The following is a 20,123-nucleotide window of genomic DNA, read 5'->3' on the forward strand; positions in this document are numbered from 1 at the left end:
GAGCACTCACACAGTTGCCATAGTGACCAATCCTGTACCAGCCAGCTCAGAGGACGCGTTCACACTTTACGTTAGCGCCATCAAATTTCAACAAAGGTCGCTTTCAAAAACAGACGGCTGCGTCACTGCCGCAAGTGACGTCACCAACTCGTCCAAAGGGTTCGCGCATGCGCCCGAGGCCTCTAGAGGACAATACTCACTGCGCCATCACAACAATAGTGAAGGCGAGAGCAACAATGTCGACCCGCGTGTTACACACAGGAGACGAGAGACACAGCCGGAGAACCGGAGAGGGAGACTGGCGGAGCGGCTACCGGGATCCGACGAGAGCTCGTAACTCCTCTCGCCCTCCTCCGCTTTCGAGAACCTTCTTCGAGGCACAGCTATGCCTGGCTGACGTCAGTCACCTAGTAACCAATCACAGGCGGCAGGTCTGTTTCCAAGTGCCAGCTTGTACGGCTCGGAGCCGCCTCGTCCGTGACGTGTGGCGGGAGAGGGCGGGAGTGTGCGGACAGATGTCTAGTGCGTTCTCTCTAGCTGCCGGGCCGTGAGGCGAGTGTTATGAGGGGACGGGCTATTGTATGTGGCGCCGTGTGTAGGCTACTAATCCAGTTGTATAATACAGTCCCCATTGTTATCCCCCTCCCCCATTTGTATAGGAGCAGACGTTGTGGCTATGTATGGCTTGTGTGAGTGACAGCTCTTGTAGCTCCGCCCCCTGCTCGCCCAATCGCGAGCCGCCGGCCTGGCGTCACGTGGTGTGCAGTGCCGCGTCCAATCCGCTGTGGGTCGCTGAGGGCTGTGCGCTGGGGAGGCGGGGAGCGTGTAGTGAGGGGGAGGGCGGCGGAGAAGCGAGAAGAGGGGTGTGAGCGCTGCTGCTGTGAGGAGACCACCGGGGAGTCCGGCACCCCAACTCTTACCCGAATACCGCAGCGCTCCTCATCGTGTGACCGGCGCCCAGCACAGCGGGGGACTCGTGAAGACGTCGCGGCAGGTTAGTCGCTGTGGACGGGTCACATGGGGAAGAGGAGGGGGGTGGGTAAGCCTAGGCCGGGGCACCTCAGGGGGGTCGTCAGGAGGGCTGACTGTTGTTGTGTGTGGGCTGCCGGGCTGGAGGCCGCCCCCTGGCAGTCCCGGGCCTGGCACTGTCCTCTCCACACCCCCTCCTGGCATGGTGGCGCCCCCTCCCCCCGGACTGCCGCCTGTGCCGCTCCTGTCAGCTGCCAGGTGCTGTCATGGGTGAGGGGGCGCCATATGAGGTGGTGCCCTGTGCCAGGAGAGCTGGCACTGCCCCACACCCTCCAGGCAGTCCTCCTGTCTCTGCCCCTTGGGGGGGCATTAGGTGCTGCCCCCTCCCCTAGTGACAGCTGTCACCCTGCACGACCCCATAGGAGGTGCTCTGTGTAATGCTGGGCTCTGTGGTGCGCAGGATTGGTCCTGTAGCAGGAATGGCTGCTGGATGTGTCACTGCCCATCTGCCTGCATTGCTGTGCCTGGGAGCTGCATACTGCTCCTCAGCCTTCCTCTGTTTATTGCTTTTACTTTCCCTTTTATTCCATCCATCCCTGGTCCTGAGGACATTGTATAGCTCCTTCAGATTACCTGGGTACATAACATGAGCCAGTACAGCTGTGGGACTGGCAGTACCCCCACCCACAGTGGTCTCATTCATTTCCTATCTGTCTGGGCAGAGTGTCTATGTATTTATCAGGGGTATGATATAAAGCAAGTGGGAAGAAAGGGGGTGTGTTCCTTCTCTCTCCACAGGCGAGCGTTCAGAGACAATGCAACCCAGGCATGAATGCCGCATAGAGGAGAAGGAATGGCACATCCTAGCAGTAAGCTCGCTGGAGGCAGCTTGACATGGCATTGCCTCATGTTTGCTGCTGTCTTGTTTCTGTCTTTGTGCCCTACTTGGCTTTTATATAACCCAGCAAGGAGTTGACTGCTCCACCTTTTTTACTGGTGCACCCTTAGGCTGGGTTCACATATTGTGGATGTGATGTGGCCAAAACCACGCCAATATGCACGTTGGTACAGGTTTCAGGTTGACTGCAAGTAAAAGTTGTTTGTATGATGAGCTGGCCATTCACCTTAGATGTACCCACTAATGTCAACAAGACCAGCCAACCATCTAATATGCATGGGGGTGCAATAACACCTGAAATTGGGTATAAGAGGGGTCAGGTATGTTGGCATTTCGTATGCCCAATCCTTTGTTCTAACAGTAGATAAGCCAGCTCTAAAGGTGTCTGGCAGCGGCTTATTTCCCTCTGCTTATTGAGAACATATGTTGGGCCAAAAGTCTATAGGGAGCAGTCACAGATCGAATGCTTGTCAGATAGCGATCCACTGTATATGGCCAAAAGTAGTGATCAGTGAACTTGCCGAATGTTTAGGTTCGTTTGAACCGGAACAATGAGCATTTTGCTCACGGAGGCTGGAGAAATTTAATATAGCCCTAGGGCTGCCAGGAAAGCATCCATGTTTTCCGGCATTTTCCTGGGCTGCATGTAACTTCTTCAGCCACTGGAGTCTAATGCCAGTTGTTTGGGTTCATATGCCTATCACTAACCAGAAGTAATAGCTGTGCAGTATTACTGACATTATTCTTCATCAAGGGAGCAGAGCTGCAAAAATGGCGGTAATGCTGGACCTGTCTCATGGCAGACATCAGTGGCACCCATAGATCATATTAGGTTCCGACAGGTTGCCATCATGGTGTCTGTCATCTTACTAAACACAGTAATCCACCATGTTGTTGTCCAACGTATATAATGGAATCTGCAACTGGAGCTCCTAATGGAAAAATTGAATGCAGATATGAACACGGCTGTACCAGAAATACCACTTGGCCACACACAATCAGATTGCCTTTTGTTGCAGTCAGTTTGAAAATGGTGCCTACTTGCATGTTGGTGATTTCAGGTGCATTGTTGCTACAGTTGCAGAAGGCCAGAAACAGATGTATCAACTCCTTCTTGAGTCCTCTGCCTAAAACTTTGATATTTTGTATTTTTGGAAGATCTAAGTTTTCTGAGGCAAATAGATAATCAAGGTTAGGGTTCATGTTGGAGCTTAATTTGGAGAGCTTAGCAACGAGGTCCATTTATTTGGTAGGGCCAGAGTGGACAAAAGAAAAATCCTCCAAGCAGTATTTTTTATTTTTTTTTGTCCAGTCAAATCCTGCAGAAGAAATGGACACCAAACAGGTTTTATTGAAGTCAATTGGAACTCTTGGGATCCATCAGGATCTTTTAAATGGATTATTCAGCTCCATTTTGTGGCTCCAAATGCACCTAGCCTAGAACCTAGCCTATTTATGACTTTTATTAGTCCATTTATTCAACTCTCTGCTACTTTGTAAAAAGAAAGGAAACGGGTATAATCGAGATGCATCCATATGTGGTATTTCAGAAGGGTTGTCCAAGCAGGGGACACTTTTGTCGTATGCCTAGGAAGGGGGTGATTGACAATAACAATCCTCAGGGCCCTATTACACGGGATGATTATCGTGCGAAAAATTGTTATATTCAAATTTAATCACTAATCGTCCTGTGTAGTTGCAGGCAACAATCAAAAAATTGTTCGTATGTTGATCGTTTATTTAGATCTGAACCTAAAATTATCGCTAATGGTTCGCTGTAATTCCACGTTCGTTCGCTCAAGTTCCGCATTTTTTCACTAATTGTCCAGTGTAATTGCACATTGTTCATTGTTTTGCTGGGATCAAAAGGAATAAACGATCATATTAACGATCGCAATAATGATTGTATCTAACGACCATCGTTCTGTGTAATATGGTGAACTATTTCAGCAATTGTTTATCATTAGTCGTTAATCGTTAAAAATCTCTCCGTGTTATAGGACCCTCAGTTACCTTCCTGGCGGTTATGCTGCCGCTGGTATCGTACCACTCCCTTCCTGCTGATTGGTCATGCAGTTTCTAGGGTTGTGGCATTACAAGCCTGTCCAGCCAGTCAGCTGCAACAGTGTGTATTATTTTAAATCACTTCCTCCCCAAGCACAATCAAAAAGTCCCCTGTCTGGACCACCCCTTTAACTGCAATAGAAAATCTGCAGTGCTTCTTCCCATACAATGTGAAGACTTTTTTCAGAATTAGGAGCTGATTAAAAAAATAATTTTTAATCCACATTTGTGGATGTGGCTGCGGATCTACAGCAAAGTCTGTAACAAAGGAGCATATATTGTAGATTTTGACTTCTCCATTCAAGACAATGGAAAGAATCTGTATTCAGCATCAGCACTGTATCTGCAGCATGAATAAAGATCTGCACTGCAGGTCAGGTATTTCTACAGCATGTGAAATGGGATTTCATAATCTCTGTCTCATCGCTGGTATTATAAAGGCTATATTGGAAGGCCTGACCCACCGTGTAAGCAAGCGCTGTTCTGCTAGATCGGCGATCTCTTACAGAGCCTATTATGTGGCTCCATAATCTGTGGCCGAGCTGTAATCATAACTACTCCGAGACTTCATTTAAAGGGGTACTCCAGCGGGGGGGGTGGGGGGGGGGTGGCACTTTTTTGCTGGGACCGGGGAGGAGGTTGCTGAGGGAAAAGACATCTTGGGCCCGCGTCAGACACCCGGAAGCGGCTGGGCACCAGAGCGCCGCGATGCTGGAACCGGTGAGGTGAGTGGGCGTCTTTTCCCTCTGCCACCTCCTCCCCAGTCCCAGCAAAAAAGTGCCCCCCGCTGGATTACCCCTTTAAGCCCCTATTCCACGGGCCGACAAGAGGAGCAAACGAGCGCTGTCAGTGCTCGTTTGCTCCTCGTTCCCCGCTCGCTGCCGCCGCAATTCCACGTGGTGGTGGTGGTGGTGGTGGTGGTGGTGGTGGTGGGGGGGCCATAGGGATAGTGGTGGTCTACTGCCGCCGCTCCTATTCCATGGTGCGACGGCAGCAGATCGCTGCTATTCCAGTCATTCGTCTTTCAACATGTTTGAATGACAAACAACGGAACAATCAGCCGACATGAACGATATCGGCTGATCGTTGCCTTCTATTCCACAGGACCATTATTGGCCGTAAAGGCCGATATTGGCCAAATACAACTAATAATTGTTCAGTGGAATAGGGCCTCAAGAGGACTGTGATCAGGACTGGTCAATACTGCACACAGATTCAACACTTGTGATTATTGTGAACTATTAGGTTTATGTTGTTGACAAACAGGGTCATCATTGTGCCATCAAAGCTATCAGGACAGATGAGGACATTGAAATGTTTTGCGGTGTATAAATGTGAGGGTGACATCGCACTATGTATTTCACCTTTAGGCCAGTTTCGTATTGACGTGTTAGACATATACTGCGGCCTGACCGTAGGTCTGATGACCCACTCTCTTCTGTCCATGGTATGAACGCCAAAATGTGCATGTATTACATCTGTGGGGAGACAAAGGGGAAAGCATTCACTTTTATCAGTCCTCTGACTTGGGTTATAAGGCAGTGTAGAAAAGTCAAGAGCAAAAACTACCGGCACTACTCCTGAGGAAACAGAGGAGCTAATAAACATATGGCCAATTCCATATGTGCAAACTATCCGATCACTGGTTGGTGCTCACTCTTATGAAAATGAAAGTTCATGTAATAATCCATCAAGATAGAAATAAAGAGGGCACTCACCCTTTGGTGTGATCTTCTTTATTCGTGTTATATTATAATGCATAGGACATACTGGGCTTTGCCGGAGAATTTCTATCTCGTTAGAGTGTAGAAAAGTCCTTCAGCATTGCACAGAAGTATCCAGTTTTTTCATTCTTCCATTACACTCTCAGAATGCTAAGGCCTTTTTGTTGCTATTTGCCACCTTTTGGGAAGGTACACCCTTTTATAGCATGGTGTGGGATTGAGAGACCTGAACCAGTATATAGGACTGTGTAGAAGGGCAAGGAGTCTTTTGGAAACATTATTAAAGCATAAAAGCCCCATTAGACGGACTGGTTAGGCCACAGATCAGCTGCCGAACAAGCAAATGCTCACTTATGACATGTCACAATAGTCTGCTGTAGGCTGCACATCTCCTGCTTATCTAGGAGATTGGCGCTCAATTACATAGTGGTTCAGCCTGTCTAATACAGTCTGTGTCCTGTGACCACAACAACTTGCTAGAAAGAAAGGCTTGTAGAACTTATTCAAGTGTCATTCCCAAATCATCTGAAATGCCATTCATTTTAATAGGCTGTAATCAACATGCAGTCCCATTGCAGTCAATTGGATACAAAAAAAATCTATGATGTTAAAGTAGGATTCATTTTCCCTCCACACTTGTGGTTCACTTTCTGTAGCCTTCTAGTCTGGCATATACAATTAATGTGTCCATAGACCCCCATGACCTGACAGAGGACAAAGAGTATCATTTGGGTTTCAGAGTTTACATTTATTTGCTGGGTGGAATAATGTAGACTTTTGTGCTATACCATAGACCAGGATCCAGTAAAAGAAAAGAATATATATGGCTTGGTTCACACTACTTTTTTTCCATCTGTTTTTCTCATGCATTTATTTGTATCTGTTTTTATCCATTTTTCCATTGACTTCCATTATAAAAAAGAAAACATCAAAACGCATCCCCTTTTTTTTAACGCATACAAATGCATGGTTGACTGCATTTTTGTGTACGCTAAAAAAAGGATGTATTTTGATCCTTTTTTTTTTCTTAGAATGGAAGTCAATGGAAAAATGGATGCACACACATTCATTTTTTTTTTGTAATTTTTTTTTTATAAAAACTGAAAAAAAATAGTGTAAACCCAGTCTAACTTGCAATGTATGTATTTTTCTCTTCAACAAAGGACTGTCATAGAGGTATGTTGGAGGTTTATGTCAGCAAGTCCCCCCCCCTTCCCACATCTACCTTTTACAGATTTTGCAAAATGCCATGTGAAAATAACCTTAGGAGACAAAGGCGTGTGACACTCCAAGGAGCAGTGGCCTTTTGGGAGTCACAGGACACAGACAAGTCGCAGTGACAAACCTTGAGATGTTAATAGGCTTTTGTCTAACTTGGCAATCCTTCAGACAAGGTGAAAGGTGATTTACATATGGATATTTTAGATTCCTCCAGCTCCATTAACCACGTTACTTCATTCTGGATGGAGGGACTTGGCAGAACATTGGTTTTCTCTATTCACGTCTGCAGGTCCCTTGTAATGAGACTTGAAATTGCTCTGTAAATGCAATTCAGCATAAATGTGATGGGCAATTCTTTAGCCATGTATTTCTTTTTATTTCAATAATTAATTCCAGGGAGTTCTAGGTATAAGATATCACAATGACCAAAAGTAACGTCGGTAGAAAATACTAACCGCACAGGAGAGAAATTGCTCGGTCAACCAAATGGCTGCATATAAAGGATGTATGTGCATGCATAAGCAGTCTTTTGTTCTTTGCAAGGTGGGAATGTCCCTAGAATTTTTTTTTTTTTTTGCTACTGTGCATCTGCCGTCATTGTACTTACTCTGTGCTCTGCTGTCCTTTGTCATATGCTAGGTATTAGGAATTCAGCTTGCATGCTTTTTTTTACTGCAAAAAATATATAGTAGATTTTGATGTGGTGTATGTGAGATGTCACATAGAGGTTACGTGGATTTACAGCAGCGCACAGACCGCGTTTCTCCCCATATCTGTTGCATTTTAATAGCTCAGCTCTGCTTACTGTCAGGCACAGTTGCTTGTTGACATGTGCAGGATCTTTTAATTTCCTTGCCTCAGAGCTTTGTGCAATTCCTGCTTTGTGTTTGTTGTTGTATAGGTGAATGCATGTAGATAGCTTTTAGTTTTTTTTTTTCCCCCCAGCAGTGTGGCACTGCAGCTGTTCAGTGTCCTTGAGTTATTTCTGCAGTTTTTGAGGTTGTAGCTCAGTAATTTCATCTATGCCTTTTTTTTCCCCCTTTTCCGATCGCATCAGTGATAAGTATAAGTAGGTGCCATATGTCATCATGTGAGATGAATATATTTGTCTCTGGTGTCGTCATAGCTCTTGCCTAACCAGGGCTTGTTTCTGTGGTTGAATATGAGCAGTTACTTAGCTATTACTCTGAAACCACATTTGAGCAGCATTTGCCTAACAAAGTTGTTTTGCAGAGAACTGCTTGAAAAATGCCTTTTAGTTTTCTAATCTCAGCCCATTTGGGTCCTTGTGGATCACAGGCTAAAAGCAGTGAACCCCAATGAAATCTGTAATGGTAAGTTCATGTGGCAGCTTTATTACAAATGTATCTAAAGTAAAATGTATTGTGTAGCTGTCTTTGAGGTTGTTTATGCACGCCTAAATGAATGGGACAGTGCTGAGCTTTCGTGAACATTCTCTGAACAGGCAGACCAGCCCTTACTGGTGAATCTGCCCATCAGCTGGAAATATAGAACGCTGGCTAATGGCCCTATTCCACGGAACGATTATCGTTCGTTTTCGGACGATATCGACCGCTACGGACGATAATTGTTCCGTGGAATAGAGTGCAACGATCAGCCGACATCGTTCATGTCGGCTGATCGTTGCAGTCGCTTGTTTTTCAACATGTTGAAAAACAAGCGACTGATATAGCAACGATCTGCTGCCGTCGCTCCGTTGAATAGGAGCGTCGGCAGCAGACGCTGCTATATCCTATGGGCTGCCCGGACGATCAGCGATCCTCCGAGCAGCCCCCCCCCGCAGCACCCCGCCGCCCCTCCCGCCCTCACCCGCTCGCTGCCGACGCGTTGAATAGCGGCGGCAGCGAGCGGGGAACGAGGAGCAAACGAGCGCTGACAGTGCTCGTTTGCTCCTCTTAACGACCCGTGGAATAGGGGCATAAGTCCTGGGAGTTCCTACATCCCCAAATGGCTAGTGTGTATTCTCTAATATCAGCCACAGCTCTTGTGACGTGCACAGATCTAATGGGCTATGTAATGCAGCCGCCCCCTTAACCCCTTCGGCTCCCGCACCGCTGTCTCCATACATTACCTGGCTGTGGCTGCACGGGGTCCCGGGGTCCTGCTCTGCCGCCCAGCCAATCAGTGTGTTGCCCAGCTTTCAAACCACTGCTTGTATATAGTGATAGGGGCCTTCCAGGACGTCAGCTCGTAGCAGAAACTCACAGCGAGTTTTTTGCTGCGAGTCGGTATGTGTGAAGGCACCCTTAGTGTTCTTTACCGCCCCTTTATGTCTCAAATTCTATAAAGAGAGAGCAGTGCTTCATATAAAACCGCAGAAGAAACATGGCATGCTGTATGAGTCTGTTCTCGCCTTTTGCCATATGCTTCAGGAAATTTGGTATTGTAAACATGTCAGTAGACCTTGTTATACAATGTGAGCTAAAAGAGTGTTATTTTGGCTTCAATTGAGGCAGTTCACATTGTAGTTGGCTTGTTCTGTGGTACCACCAGAAAGTATAGCTGCTTTTTTATTGTTATACCACTTCAGATACATGTAATCCCCAGACAGCCCCTCTAAAGTTGTATTGTGCTCAAGAGGGCACAGTACACACCTTATATTGTGCAGTGCACATTTTAGATACAGTCTACGTCTACAGTATATACAAATGAGTGCACACCTAGGGGCTGGAGTGGCCTTGACAGTTTCCCCAGAGTCCTGGGAGGCTGACGTCAGGTGCCGCAGCTGGCTGTACATAGTGGGTGGTGTGCCGCTGTGGCCTGGAGATGGGTCCCCCAGACTCCTGGGAGGCTGACTGGGATGCATCCACCACAGTGGCTATTTGATGTTGGTGCCCAGTGAATGGGACGGGTGGCGGCATGTTGTCTCCCTGCAGTGCCTCACAGCCGTCATTAGTTGGCACCTAAGAGCAACCCTCTGTTGGACAGAGCACAGAACTTTTTTTTTTAAATCAGATTTGTGATTTTTTTTTTTTTTTTTTAAAGGTTGGTTAGCTGGTTTGTTTAGTTTTTCTTTCTCTTTAGTGGGAGGGTTACCCCTGATTTCTCAGCCAGCTTGGGATGTGTGAAGCTCTCACGTCATCCTCCAATAAAATGCAGCCTGTTCAGCAGCCCCTCTGCCTCCCTGTTATTGCTGCATGCTTTCTGACAGAGGCATGGAAGAAACACAGCACTGTCCCCACAGAAGTAAGCAAAGTTGTAGTCACGTGCACATTGCTCTAACATTACTATAATCACTGTCAAGCTTGCTTGATAAAGACCCGGCTGGGTCCAAACATCTTTTCCATGTGTTTGGCTTTATGAAGAAACCTCACAGAAGATTTACACTATTGGATACTGCCAGAGTTCATCTCTTGTTATGTAACCTGGAATGGGGAGGGATGGGATTGAAAGGGATAGAAAAATGTTACGTTATGGGAATGAGAATATGTTTGGTATGTATTGTAAAACTATGTCTGGGTTTTCTTTTTATATGCTAATAAATATTAAAATTTTAAAAAAGTAGAATATGCAGTAAAATTTGTAATTTTAACACATGTGGTGGCATGTGCCCCTTAGTAAATCCGGCGGTGCAAATGGGCTGGGGGCGGAGCTTTATCTGAGACATATACAATGAAGATATTGGGGTACAGTCAAGAGTGGGTATATCTCTTCATACGCATGAATGTTCAACACAGCCTCTTTGGAGAGGGGAAAGCTGAATTGGACAGTTATTTTCTGTCGGTGGAGCCCCCTCCAAATACACCTTTGGGGGGGGAGGGGGTTGATTAACGGTTCTACAGTATGATTACTCATTGTATTGCTTTGATGGTGCATTGCATTTCTTCCACCTGGGCGACGGCATATAGATTCGTGACATGGTTTATGTTATACATGAATCTTTGCAGTCTGGAAATTTTATACTTTTAAAACATTTTGAGATAACGATAGAGATGAGAGAATCTACAGTAGGAACTAAGCAAATTGCTTTATTCCTATCTGCATTTCGCTCATCAGGCTGCGGGATTTGAAGTCTGCTCCACCCCGTGCTGCTCCTCCCCAGGTGCTGGGAAAAGATGGATCCAGTCATGGAAAACTGGGAGAAGTTTCCCAGGACTGGATCCATCTTTTCCCAGCACCTGGGGAGGAGTGGCATGGAGCGAAGCAGACTTCAAAGCCCACAGCCTGATGAGCAGAACTTACATCTTACTGTAGATTCACCCATCTCTAATTTTAAGCGTTTCACCCTGTTTAGCACTAACATTTCTTGATAGAAACTGTAAAACTCAATGTATAGTTGTTGTAGCTGGATATGCACACTGCAGCCAGCTGATCCAACCCCCTGGATGCTATTCAAATATTTCAATCCAACTGTAAGCAGAGGAAAGATCTGGCAATTTGGATATGACATTGCTAGCATTTTGCATACGTATACAGAAAATGTAAGAATTGTACTGAAGCAGAAGTCTGGCTAGCGTTGCCGGTGAAGGTTTGTTATTAGCTAAGTTTGTTACACACCAATTGTAAAGAATGTGAAGTCTTATAGACAGGGAACATTTCCACCTATGATTCCAAGTAAATATAAAGTTTTTTTTTTATACAGAACCCCATTTCTGCGCTTGCTTGCTTGCAGTGCATTTACAAGGCACAATAAAATTAAGGTTTGCACAGGGACATGTAAGCAGAGCTGCTTTATTATTTCCCTACCACCCCCTGCCCGCCCTGAATTTTTACATTTGGCTTGAGTACCCATTTAAATGGGTAAATCAGCAAAAAAAAACAAAAAACTTTCAAATCAACAGGTGACAGAGATTTGTGGTTTATTTCTATTAAAAATCTCAATCTGCCATATGTCCTGCAGGAAACGGTATATTTTTTCTAGTCTGCAGAGCAGGAGAGGTTGAAACATGTTGCTGAGAGCTCCGGGGACCAGTCCGCAGAACACTGTCAGCCGCCTTTTCGTAATTTTTTTTCCATCTTTCTGTTCAGTGTGGTTTTCTTGTTTTGTTTTAAAATAAAGTAATTTTGATTTATGTACAATGTGTAAACATGGCCTTATAATAGTTTTTCTCTGACCTAAATACTATGCTAACCCAGCCCAAGGTACCTTGCATCCATTCAGAGGACCTTTTATAGGACCCACTTGTTAGGAATTAATTGTTCAGTCATTCACACCAGTTCTTTTCCCTTATTTTCTTGGTCTACACAAGGGGTATATGCAACCGCCAATTTTAATGATCACACAAAAGATATGATCAGCCATTGAATGAGCATTTCTGTCGCTTTTACATGGGAAAACAACTGGTAGCTATATCCAAAAACAGTTTGCCGATTATCGGTAGATAGATATTCAACGGGACCTAAGCATGTGGCGTTTGATTATCAGTGGCTGCAGAAGTTGGATACAGCCCTGGGGAATCATGTAAAACATGGGGGCAGCTTATGGCTGTATCCATGTTTTCCAGGCCGCCTTAGGGCTGCATCCAACTTCTGCAGTCACTGGTAATCAAGTGTTGCATGCTCAGGTTTGCTCATCTCCTCTGATTTTTCCAGTATTTTATTACATTATATGAATCACTAACATTATCAACATAGATTTTGACCAAACTGGGTAATGGAGAAGAACAAACCTGGCAAACCTCTTAGCTGTTCATTGTTACCTCTTTAATATAATATGTAAAAAAAGAGATTTACGAATACCATTCCAGCTTCGATGCAAGGGGAACCCTGTTATTTACACTGCAAACAACATAACACTCACTACTATCCTGCCAGGAGCCTGGCCCGCTGCCATATGTGGAGGCTGTGTCATCATGTTATGTAATGTACTGCTGTCTGCTGTGCATTCAGCTTGTCATGATACACTAAACTAAAAGGTTCATCCTGTAAAACACCATCTCTTGCTAAAAACAATGTTCAGTGCGCTAAGGCGGGATAGCACAATGATTGGCTGAGCAGGCTGTCACTGAACTGGAAGCAGAGACTGTGCTGGAGGGTGTTGAGGGAACACAGACAGGTAGGCATGGCTGCTTATTAGGGCTGGGCGATATGGCCAAAAAATAAAATCTCAATTTTTTTAGAAATCTGAACGATTCTCGATTTAAATCTCGATTTTTTTTTATTTTGCTAAATAAACAAAATTTTTCTCACAGCGTCAGATACAATTTTAATGATGTTTGAGACAACAACTGTATTGCTTCCCAGTGGAACAGTGCTCCCCTGTGACTGAGGGGGACTGACAGGGACTGGGGATGACTGACAGGGACTGGGGATGACTGACAGGGACTGGGGATGACTGACAGGGACTGGGGATGACTGACAGGGACTGGGGATGACTGACAGGGACTGGGGATGACTGACAGGGACTGGGGATGACTGACAGGGACTGGGGATGACTGACAGGGACTGGGGATGACTGACAGGGACTGGGGATGACTGACGGGGACTGGGGCAGCTGGGGATGACTGACGGGGACTGGGGCAGCTGGGGATGACTGACGGGGACTGGGGCAGCTGGGGATGACTGACGGGGACTGGGGCAGCTGGGGATGACTGACAGGGACTGGGGATGACTGACAGGGACTGGGGATGACTGACAGGGACTGGGGATGACTGACAGGGACTGGGGATGACTGACAGGGACTGGGGCAGCTGGGGATGACTGACAGGGACTGGGGCAGCTGGGGATGACTGACTGGGACTGGGGATGACTGACGGGGACTGGGGATGACTGACGGGGACTGGGGATGACTGACGGGGACTAGGGCAGCTGGGGATGACTGACGGGGACTGGGGAAGACTGACGGGGACTGGGGAAGACTGACGGGGACTGGGGATGACTGACGGAGACTGGGGCAGCTGGGGATGACTGACGGGACTAGGGCAGCTGGGGGGACTGGAGATGACTGGGGAAGCTGGGGATGACGGGGACTGGGGCAGCTGGGGGGGACTGGAGATAACTCAGGGGGGCTGGGGATGACTGACAGGGACTGGGGAAGCTGGAGATGACTGGGGGGGACTGTTGCAACTGGGGGTGACTGGAAGGGGACCGAGGGGGGGCTGGGGGTGACTGTAGCAGGAGTGCACATAGCCCTCCTTCTCTCACCCCGGCACACAGCGTCCCGCTCCCCTGTCAGCCACAGTTACAGCTCCCCGGTCTCTGGAGGAGACAGCAGGGACTGCAGGGTGATAGTGTGATTCCTGGAGCTGTACAGCGGGATCTGACCCCGCTGTACAGCTCCAGGACCCGCAGCGACACTATCACCCTGCAGTCCCTGCGGTCTCCTCCAGAGACCGGGGAGCTGTAACTGTGGCTGACAGGGGAGCGGGACGCTGTGCTGGAGGACGCCAGCGCCGCATAACTCCGGACTGCCCGCCCCTCGCCTCACTCCAGCGCTCGCCAGCCCCATACTGCCCCTCTCCAGACTGCCGGCCCGATCCGCCCCTCTCGGCCCCGCACCGCCCCTCTCCGGACTGCCGACCCGCCCTGCACCTCACAGCAGCGCTCGCCAGCCCCATATTGCCCGTCTCCGGACTGTCTGCCCGCCCGCGTACCGCACCGTCCGGCCCGCCCGCAATGATTTTTTGTGAAAATCGAATTTACGATTTTCACAAAAAATCAAATCGATCCAAACACTCTGGGCGAATTAATCGAATTAATTCGATTAATCGCCCAGCCCTACTGCTTATATATACACACACACACACACACATCGTATTTTCCGGCATATAAGATGACTGGGCGTATAAGACGACCCCCAACTTTTCCAGTTAAAATATAGAGTTTGGTTTGATATATACTTGCTGTAAAGACTACCCCTCTTCCAACGGTTAAAAATGAATAAAAATCAGCAGCGAAATCTGAGAGGCAGAGAAGCAGGTACAGTAATACTGGGAGGATACAAGGGCGGCCAGAGGGGGGAAAGAGGTGTGTTCTGGGTACAGCGTGATTTTACCGTATCTCTTTTTTCCATACTCCGGACGCCTGCAGCCTGCTTTGCCCTTCATACAGTCGCTGCATACGTTGGAATATGGCAGTTTTTGACCTCCCCCCTACCGTATGCTGCGACCGCAGATTCTCCAGTTGGCTTCCGAAGTTTATCAGCACTCGCCCTATAGGATGACACCCATCATATAAGACGATCCCTGACTTTTGAGAGAATTTTCCTGGCTTAAAAAGTAGTCTTATACGCAGGAAAATTTTGTATGTATGTGTATGTGTGTATATATATATATATATATATATATATATATATATATATATATATATATATATATTATATAATTATAATTTTATTGTAGAAATTCTTTAAAAGAAACAGCCGACGCGTTTCAAGCCAACCTGGCTCTTAATCATGGCATCTGGGTCTGGGATATATCAAAGGGAAAAGTAATACTGTTGATTACCAGAGAATGGACTGGCTTTTCAGAGCCATATTTGCTGGGGAACAAGGTGTACACCTTGTTCCCCTGCAAATATGGCTCTGAAGATCCAGTCCATTTTCTGGTAATCAACAGGATGCAATTTTTCCTTTGATATGTCCCAGACCCAGATGCCATGATTAAGAGCCAGCCATTTGATAGGAATCAGTATTGCATATTTCACTGTGAAACTTGCAGCATGAAATCCGCTGTGATACTGTACATGTGAAGGTACCCTCATATCATATGGACACCATAGTTCTCAGTAAACAACTGATCTCTAGAAAAAAAAAATTACAACACAAGACAAGTGCGGAGAATGTCTTGTTGTGGTGTTTGCTAGGATATATCGAGCTCTGTAAATCCCAGGTAGGGATTGTCCGAACCTGCCGAGGTTCGGTTCGTACAAACCTGAACTCTCGGCAATGATTCCCGCTGTCTTCCACCTCTGTGGAGAGGGTGGATACAGCCGGAGGACCGCCTGGAAATCTGGGATACAGCCTATGGCTATGGCTGTATCCCAGTTTTCTAGGCGGTCCTCCGGCTGTATCCACCCGCTGCACAGAGCGGGGAGACAGCGGGAATCATTGCCGAGAGTTGAGGTTCATATGAACCCGAACCTTGCCAGGTTCGGAACGTCCCTAATCCCAGGTATTGCTACTTTTTTCTCTCTATTTTATGGCAGTGGATTATTTCCCAGTGACTTTGAGCATATGGAAGACTCATTACTATAATACAACATAACTATGTAAATATGTTATTTAGTGCTGTATTCAGACTGACAGCTGTCTGTAACAAGAGAACCGTGTCTGGAATCATAAAATAAAAAAGACTTTGCAGTATTATGTTGGAAGAGTCTTTGTGCAAGGACCCCATGAACCATAGGAAGCGGTAGCCTGGAGGTAACTCATTGACTTCTAGTGGAGCATGTGGTGGGCATGATCTGTGAGCAGTTGTGTATTCTTTGTTATCTATAGACAAGTGTCACCTTCCATTCTAATCCTGCCTGTGATCAGGATACGACTGCTGGAAAGGACATGTCTCTCATGAGATTTGGGGGCAAGAGATGAAACAACAAGACTTCAGTGTTTTTTTTTAAATACAGTAAGGGGGAGATTTATCAAACGCAGTGTAAATTGAAACTTGCTCAGTTGCCCCTAGCAACCAATCAGATTCCACCTTTCATTTTCCAAAGAGTCTGTGAAGAATGAAAAGTGGAATCTGATTGGTTGCTAGGGGTGACTGAGCCAATTTCACTTTACACCATGTTTAAAAAAAATCTCCCCATACGTTTTTATATGGATACATTGAAAAAATATCAGCCCTCTATTTGCCTTGAGAAGTACTGTGTACCCCTCGGGTGTGTAGGCTGGTGGGAGAGGTTCAGAAAATTGTTGGTTGCACATAGTGACCAATCACAGTGCAGCTTTAATTCCTTAGCCTTCTCTGAAATGAGAGCTGTGTTGTGATTGGTTAGTGCAGACAACAAAGGCTGCTTTTCTATTGAGCTGTTTTCCTGACTCTCCCCGAGTGACTGCATTGTGTAGGTAAAATGCGTCAGTGCTCTGGAGAATCTGCATCTATGGCTCGGTGCGCTGGCTGCTGTGTGTGGAGATGCTATTTTGTGACTGACAAGCCTATAGTGGTTTGCAGATCAGTAGGATTTTGTTGCTATGGAAACAAAGATGTGCCGTGTAAAGACAACATAGTAGTACAGCCCCGTGGCTTTCTCAGCAGCTGATATGGCTCGGATTGCATCAGCCTCAGTCACCGGCAAATGTATCGGGTATATTCTAAAAAGCAGACCCCCATATTTATCCCATGGGGATGGTCAGATGAGAATCCTAACAAACCTGACAACATGTGTACAATTCTGATACTTTCCTTGCGCACACCCTTCCTGGAGTGCTCTCTCCTGGTCTGTGCGTTCTGTTCATGTATGATAACAAGTTACCCATGACTGCGCTCAACAGGCGTCTGCAGCATTCTGCTTACTGTATGACGTCAGGCACACAATACTATAGAGGAAACCGCACCTCACTGGTCACTGGTTACATCTATGACAGCCCGACGGTTTAAACCTTTACTCTTCATGCTTCAGCATGGTTCTCACCAGTTGGTGGTTAATGGTTTTATTGTAGAAATTATAAAAATACACATCATTGTTTACTGTGAGCAAAAGGTTGGTCAGGAACTGTTTCTCAAGTCAAGATTTTCATATTTTACCAGATGGTAAGCTTAAAATAGTTGCTTGTTGGTGTACATTGTATTCCAGATGGGCACTTCAACTTTAGAGGCTTCAGGGTGTGTTATATGTGCTGGGATGATGCCTAATGTTGGCCTGCATTGGCTTGAGTGTACAGTCATGGCCAAAAGTTTTGCGAATTAAACAAATATTAATTTTTACAAAGTCTACTGCTTAAGTTTTTAAAATGGCAATTTGCATTTACTCCAGAATGTTATAAAGAGTGATCAGTATTATTTGCCTAGAAAATGAACTTCATCCCCCAAAACACATTTTAACATCATTGCATCCCTGCCTTAAAAGGACCAGCTAACATTGTTCCAGTGATTTCTCCATTAACACAGGTGTGGGTGTTGATGATGACTGGGCTGGAGATCAATCTATCATGAGTAAGAATTACACCACTGGACACTTTAAAGCGACTCCGTACCCACAATCTGACCCCCCCCCCCAAACCACTTGTACCTTCAGATAGCTTCTTTTAATCCAAGATCTGTCCTTGGGTCCGTGCGGCAGGGGATGCAGTTATTGTCATAAAAATAACTTTTAATCCGGCAGCACTGTGTCTAACGGCCGGGGCTTACATTTGTATATGCATTAGGCTGGCACAACCTCTCTGTCCTTCCTCCCCACCCTCATAATTAGGAATACTCCAGGCAGATTGCTTCCTATTCCCCACCTGTGGCAGCCCGGCACGTGGGCTGGATCGTTAATACACCTGTGCAAAGCTCAAACAGCAGTAAATGTTCCTGGATCATTCCTAATAATGAGGAGGTTGGGGAGGAAGGACGGAGAGATGTGCCAGCCTAATGCATATACAAATGTAAGCCCCGGCCGTTAGACACAGCGCTGCTGGATTAAAAGTTGTTTTTAGGAGAATAATTGCATCACCTGCCGAACGGACCCCAGGACAGATCTTGGATTAAAAGCAGCTATCCGAAGGTACAAGCTGTTTGGGGGGGACAGATTGTGGGTACAGAGTTGCTTTAAAAGGAGGCTGGTGCTTGGCATCATTGTTTATATTTTGTTAACCATGGTTATCTCTAAAGAAACACGTGCAGTCATCATTGCACTGCAAAAAAATGACAGGGAAGAGTATTGCAGCTAAAAAGATTGCACCTCAGTCAACAATCTATCGCATCATCAAGAACTTCAAGGAGAGAGGTTGCATTGTTGTCAAAAAGGCTCCAGGGCGCCCAAGAAAGACCAGCAAGCGCCAGGACCGTCTCTTAAAAGTGTTTCAGCTGCGGGATCGGGCTACCAGCAGTGCAGAGCTTGCTCAGGAATGGCAGTAGGCAGGTGTGAGTGCATCTGCACGCACTGTGAGGCGGAGACTCTTGGAGCAAGGCCTGGTCTCAAGGAGGGCAGCAAAGAAGCCACTTCTCTCCAGAAAAAACATCAGGGACAGACTGATATTCTGCAAAAGGTACAGGGAGTGGACTGCTGAGGACTGGGGTAAAGTCATTTTCTCTGATGAAACCACTTTCCCATTGTTTGAGACATCTGGAAAACAGCTTATTCAGAGAAGACGAGGTGAGCGCTACCACCAGTCTTGTCTCATGCCAACTGTAAAGCATCCTGAAACCATTCATGTGTGGGGTTGCTTCTCAGCCAAGGGAATCTGCTCTCTCACAGTCTTGCCTAAGAACACAGCCATAAATAAAGAATGGTACCAGAATGTCCTCCAAGAGCAACTTCTCCCAACCGTCCAAGAGCAGTTTGGTGATCAGCAATGCCTTTTCCAGCATGATGCAGCACCTTGCCATAAAGCAAAGGTGATAACTAAAATAAAAGGAAACAAAACATAGAGATTTTGGGTCCATGGCCTGGAAACTCCCCAGATCTTAATCCCATTGAGAACTTGTGGTCAATCAAGAGACGGATGGACAAACAAAAACCAACAAATTCTGACAAAATGCAAGCATTGATTGTGCAAGAATGGACTGCTATCAGTCAGGATTTGGTCCAGAAGTTGATTGAGAGCATGCCAGGGAGAATTGCAGAGGTCCTGAAGAAGAAGGGTCAACACTGCAAATATCGACTTGCTGCATTAACTCATTCTGTCAATATAAGCTTTTGTTACTCATAATATGATTGCAATTATATTTCTGTATGTGATAAAAACATCTGACAAACACACATGAAAACCAGAGGGCAGCAGATCATGTGAAAATATATTTGTGTCATTCTCAAAACATTTGGCCATGACTGTACTACCTGTGTATAGCCTCTTGGCAGACTGCTGCACTGAGTGTACTGGCTCTATATAGTCTCCTGGCAGACTGCTGCACTGAGTGTACTGGCTCTATATGGTCTGCTGCACTGAGTGTACTGGCTCTATATAGTCTGCTGCACTGAGTGTACTGGCTCTATATAGCCTCCTGGCATTCTGCTGCACTGAGTGTACTGGCTCTATATAGCCTCCTGGCAGACTGCTGCACTGAGTGTACTGGCTCTATATGGTCTGTTGCACTGAGTGTACTGGCTCTATATAGTCTGCTGCACTGAGTGTACTGGCTCTATATAGCCTCCTGGCATTCTGCTGCACTGAGTGTACTGCCTCTATATAGTCTCCTGGCATT

At 46.3% G+C, this 20,123-nt stretch overlaps 1 protein-coding gene across 5 annotated transcripts in view; it reads left to right on the plus strand.

Annotated features, from left to right (window-relative positions):
* Positions 1 to 202: 202 nt before the first annotated feature.
* The window catches only part of ANKRD12 (ankyrin repeat domain 12), an 88,373-nt gene continuing 68,452 nt past the window's right edge, over positions 203 to 20,123 (plus strand). For 4 of the 5 annotated variants that reach the window (XM_069957767.1, XM_069957769.1, XM_069957770.1 and 1 more), the window contains exon 1: positions 845 to 994. The gene's annotated coding sequence lies outside the window, so the exon portion shown is untranslated. Of the gene's footprint in view, positions 432 to 844; positions 995 to 20,123 lie in introns of those variants that run through there. The other variant, XM_069957768.1, reaches the window with a different exon arrangement.

Source organism: Dendropsophus ebraccatus, chromosome 2, assembly GCF_027789765.1.
Source record: "Dendropsophus ebraccatus isolate aDenEbr1 chromosome 2, aDenEbr1.pat, whole genome shotgun sequence".
NCBI classification, from domain to species: Eukaryota; Metazoa; Chordata; class Amphibia; order Anura; family Hylidae; genus Dendropsophus; species Dendropsophus ebraccatus.